This window comes from Bos taurus, chromosome 7, assembly GCF_002263795.3.
Source record: "Bos taurus isolate L1 Dominette 01449 registration number 42190680 breed Hereford chromosome 7, ARS-UCD2.0, whole genome shotgun sequence".
In the NCBI taxonomy this organism is placed as follows: domain Eukaryota; kingdom Metazoa; phylum Chordata; class Mammalia; order Artiodactyla; family Bovidae; genus Bos; species Bos taurus.
In genome coordinates, this window is record NC_037334.1 from 7116847 (window position 1) to 7122846 (window position 6000).

Genomic DNA, 6000 nt, shown 5'->3' on the forward strand with positions numbered 1-6000 from the left:
TTTATTTTTCTTCTTCTTTTCTTTAACACTGTATTTTTGAAATTCCAAACTCTACTCTAAATTTTTAATTTTTTCTTTTTGGTATTTGTTATCAATTTTGTACCTTTAAGAACCCAATCTTCAGTACCCATTTTTACTTGGGAGAGAGATTACTGGCTTGACTGCTCTCTCCCTCTTTGGACTCTCCTTTTTCTCCACCAGGTCGCCTGTGTCTCCTCCCTAACCCCTCTCTGCTCTACTCAACTCTGTGAATTTCTGTGTGTTCCAGATGGTGGAGAACACTTAGGGAAATAATTACTGGCTGTATCTGTCTCTCTCCTTTTCATTCCCCCCTTTTATCCTCCTGGCCACCTCTGTCTCCTTCCTCCCTCTTCTCTTCTTTGTATAACTCCATGAACATCTCTGAGCGGTCCAGTTGTGGAGTGCACATAAGGAAGTGATTACTGGCTAGCCTGCTCTCTCCTCTATTGATTCCACCTCATCTTATTTGGGTCACCTCTAACTCCCTCCTCCCTCTTCTTTTCTCCATGTAACTCTGTGAACCTCTCTGGGTGCCCCTCACTGTGGAGAAAGTTTTCATCTTTAACCTAGATGTTTTATCAGTGGTGCTGTATAGAAGGAGAAGTTTTGAGACTACTATAAAAATAAGACTGAAAACCAGAAGCAGGAGGCTTAAGTTGAAACCCTGACTCCAGGGAACTCCTGACTCCAGGGAACATTAATTGACAGGAGCTCATCAAACACCTGCATACCTACACTGAAACCAAGCACCACACAAGGGCCAACAAGTTCCAGAGCAAGACATGCCACGCAAATTCTCCAGCAACACAGGAACACAGCCCTGAGCTCCAATATACAGGCTGCCCAAAGTTACTACAAAACCATAGACATCTCATAAGTCATTACTGGACACTTCATTGCACTCCAGAGAGAAGAAATCCAGCTCCACCCACCAGAACACAGACACAAGCTTCCCTAACCAAGATACCTTGACAATCCACCTGCACAAACCCACACACAGTGAGGAAACTCCACAATAAAGAGAACCCCACAAACTGCCAGAATACAGAAAGGACACCCCAAACTCAGCAATATAAACAAGATGAAGAGATAGAGGAATACCCAGCAGGTTAAGGAACAGGATAAATGCCCACCAAACCAAACAAAAGAGGAAGAGATAAGGAATCTACCTGATAAAGAATTCCGAATAATGATAGTGAAAATGATCCAAAATCTTGAAATCAAAATGGAATCACAGATAAATAGCCTGGAGACAAGGATTGAGAAGATGCAAGAAAGGTTCAACAAGGACCTAGAAGAAATAAAAAAGAGTCAATATATAATGAATAATGCAATAAATGAGATAAAAAACAGTCTGGAGGCAACAAACAGTAGAATAACAGAGGTAGAAGACAGAATTAGTGAATTAGAAGATAGAATGGTAGAAATAAATGAATCAGAGAGGAAAAAAGAAAAATGAATTAAAAGAAATGAGAACAATCTCAGAGACCTCCAGGACAATATTAAACGCTATAACATTCAAATCATAAGAGTCCCAGAAGAAGACAAAAAGAAAGACCACGAGAAAATACTAGAGGAGATACTAGTTGAAAACTTCCCTAAAATGGGGAAGGAAATAATCACCCAAGTCCAAGAAACACAGAGAGTCCCAAACAGGATAAACCCAAGGTGAAACACCCCAAGACACATATTAATCAAGTTAACAAAGATCAAACACAAAGAACAAATATTAAAAGCAGCAAGGGAAAAACAACAAATAACACACAAGGGAATTCCCATAAGGATAACAGCTGATCTTTCAATAGAAACTCTTCAAGCCAGGAGGGAATGGCAAGACATACTTAAAGTGATGAAAGAAAATAACCTACAGCCCAGATTATTGTACCCAGCAAGGATCTCATTCAAATATGAAGGAGAAATCAAAAGCTTTACAGACAAGCAAAAGCTGAGAGAATTCAGCATCACCAAACCAGCTCTCAAACAAATACTAAAGGATATTCTCTAGACAGGAAACACAAAAAGGGTGTATAAACTCCAACCCAAAACAATAAAGTAAATGGCAACGGGATCATACTTATCAAAAATTACCTTAAATGTAAATGGGTTGAATGCCCCAACCAAAAGACAAAGACTGGCTGAATGGATACAAAAACAAGACCCCTACATATGTTGTCTACAAGAGACCCACCTCAAAACAGGGGACACATACAGACTGAAAGTGAAGGGCTGGAAAAAGATTTCCCATGCAAATAGAGACCAAAAGAAAGCAGGAGTAGCCATACTCATGTCAGATAAAATAGACTTTAAAGCAAAGGCTGTGGAAAGAGACAAAGCAGGTCACTACATAATAGTCAAAAGATCAATCCAAGAAGCAGATATAACAATTATAAATATATATGCACCCAACACGGGAGCACCGCAATATGTAAGACAAATGCTAACAAGTATGAAAGGGGAAATTAACAATAACACAGTAATAGTGGGAGACTTTTAATACCCCACTCACACCTATGGATAGATCAACTAAACAGAAAATTAACAAGGAAACACAAACTTTAAATGATACAATAGACCAGTTAGACCTAATTGATATCTGTAGGTCATTTCACCCCAAAACAATGAATTCACCTTTTTCTCAAGTGCACATGAAACCTTCTCCAAGATAGATCACATCTTGGGCCATACATCTAGCCTTGGTAAATTAAAAAAAAATGAAATCAAACTATTAAAAATTCCAACATATGGAAGCTGAACAACACGCTGCTGAATAACCAACAAATCACAGAAGAAATCAAAAGAGAAATCAAAATTTGCATAGAAACGAATGAAAATGAAAACACAACAACCCCAAACCTGTGGAACACTGTAAAAGCAGTCCTAAGGGGAAAGTACATAGCAATACAGGCATACCTCAAGAAACAAGAAAAAGGTCAAATAAAACACCTAACTCTACACCTAAAGCAACTAGAAAAGGAAGAAATGAAGAACCCCAGGGTTAGTAGAAGGAAAGAAATCTTAAAAATTAGGGCAGAAATAAATGCAAAAGAAACAAAGTAGACGATAGCAAAAATCAACAAAGCCACAAGCTGGTTCTTTGAAAGGATAAATAAAATTAACAAACCATTAGCCAGACTTATCAAGAAACAAAGGGAGAAAAATCAAATCAATAAAATTAGAAATGAAAATGGAGAAATCACAACAGACAACACAGAAATACAAAGGATCATAAGAGACTACTATCAGCAATTGTATGCCAATAAAATGGACAACGGGGAAGAAATGGACAAATTCTTAGAAAAGTACAACTTTCCAAAACTGGACCAGGAAGAAATAGAAAATCTTAAGAGACCCATCACAAGCACGGAAATTGAAACTGTAATCAAAAATCTTCCAGCAAACAAAAGCCCAGGTCCAGACGGCTTCACAGCTGAATTCTACCAAAAATTTGGAGAAGAGCTAACACCTATCCTACTCAAACTCTTCCAGAAAATTGCAGAGGAAGGTAAACTTCCAAACTCATTCTATGAGGCCACCATCACCCAGGTACCAAAACCTGACAAAGATGCGACAAAAAAAGAAAACTACAGGCCAATATCACTGATGAACATAGATGCAAAAATCCTTAACAAAATTCTAGCAATCAGAATCCAACAACACATTAAAAAGATCATACACCATGACCAAGTGGGCTTTATCCCAGGGATGCAAGGATCCTTTAATATCTGCAAATCAATCAATGTAATACACCACATTAACAAATTGAAAAATAAAACCATATGATTATCTCTATAGATGCAGAGAAAGCCTTTGACAAAATTCAACATCCATTTATGATAAAAAAAATTTTCAGAGAGCAGGAATAGAAGGAACATACCTCAACATAATAAAAGCTATATATGACAAACCCACAGCAAACATTATCCTCAATGGTGAAAAATTGAAAGCATTTCCTCTAAAGTCAGGAACAAGACAAGGGTGCCCACTTTTACCATTACTATTCAACATAGTTTTAGAAGTTTTGGAAGTTTTTCAGAGCAGAAAAAGAAATCAAAGGAATCCAAACTGGAAAAGAAGAAGTAAAACTCTCACTGTTTGCAGATGACATGATCTTCTACATAGAAAACCCTAAAGACTCCACCAGAAAATTACTAGAACTAATCAATGATTATAGTAAAGTTGAAGGATATAAAATCAACACACAGAAATCCCTTGCATTCCTATACACTAATAATGAGAAAATAAAAAGAAAAATTAAGGAAACAATTCCATTCACCATTGCAACAAAAAGAATAAAATACTTAGGAATATATCTACATAAGAAACTAAAGACCTATATATAGAAAACTATAAAACACTGGTGAAAGAAATCAAAGAGGACACTAATAGATGGAGAAATATACCATGTTCATGGATTGGAAGAGTCAATATAGTGAAAATGAGTATACTACCCAAAACAATTTATAGATTCAATGTAATCCCTATCAAGCTACCAACGGTATTCTTCACAGAGCTAGAATAATTTCACAATTTGTATGGAAATACAAAAAACCTTGAATAGCCAAAGCAATCTTGAGAAAGAAGAATGGAACTGGAGGAATCAACCTGCCTGACTTCAGGCTCTACTACAAAGCCACAGTCATCAAGACAGTATGGTATTGGCACAAAGACAGAAATATAGATCAATGGAACAAGATAGAAAGCCCAGAGATAAATTCACGCACGTATGGACACCTTATCTTTGAATAAAGGAGGCAAGAATATGCAATGGAGAAAAGATAGTCTCTTTAACAAGTGGTGCTGGGAAAACTGGTCAACTACTTGTAAAAGAATGCAACTAGAACACTTTCTAACACCATACACAAAAATAAACTCAAAATGGATTAAAGATCTAAATGTAAGACCAGAAACTATAAAACTCCTAGAGGAGAACATAGGCAAAACACTCTCCAACATACATCACAGCAGGATCCTCTATGACCCACCTCCCAGAATATTGGAAATAAAAGCAAAAATAAACAAATGGGACCTAATTCAACTTAAAAGCTTCTGCACAACAAAGGAAAGGAAACTATCAGCAAGGTGAAAAGACAGCCTTCAGAATAGGAGAAAATAATAGCAAATGAAGCAACTGACAAACAACTAATCTCAAAAATATACAAGCAACTCCTGAAGCTCAATTCCAGAAAAATAAATGACCCAATCAAAAAATGGGCCAAAGAACTAAATAGACATTTCTCCAAAGAAGACATACAGATGGCTAACAAACACATGAAAAGATGCTCAACATCACTCATTATCAGAGAAATGCAAATCAAAATCACTATGAGGTACCATTTCACGCCAGTCAGAATGGCTGCAATCCAAAAGTCTACAAGCAATAAATGCTGGAGAAGGTGTGGAGAAAAGGGGACCTTCTTACACTGTTGGTGGGAATGCAAACTAGTATAGCCACTCTGGAGAACAGTGTGGAGATTCCTTAAAAAACTGGAAATAGAACTGCCTTATGACCCAGCAATCCCACTGCTGGGCATACACACTGAGGAAACCAGATTTGAAAGAGACACATGTACCCCAATGTCCATCGCAGCACTGTTTATAATAGCCAGGACATGGAAGCAACCTAGATGTCCATCAGCAGATGAATGGATAAGAAAGCAGTGGTACATATACACAATGGAGTATTACTCAGCCATTAAAAAGAACACATTTGAATCAGTTCTAATGAGGTGGATGAAACTGGAGCGTATTATACGGAGTGAAGTAAGCCAGAAAGAAAAACACCAATACAGTATACTAACGCATATATGTGGAATTTAGAAAGATGGTAACAATAACCCTGTATACAAGACAGCAAAAGAGACACTGATGTATAGAACAGTCTTTTGGACTCTGTGGGAGAGGGAGAGGGTGGGATGATTTGGGAGAACGGTATTGAAACATGTATAATATGATACATGAACGAGTCGCCAGTCCAGGTTC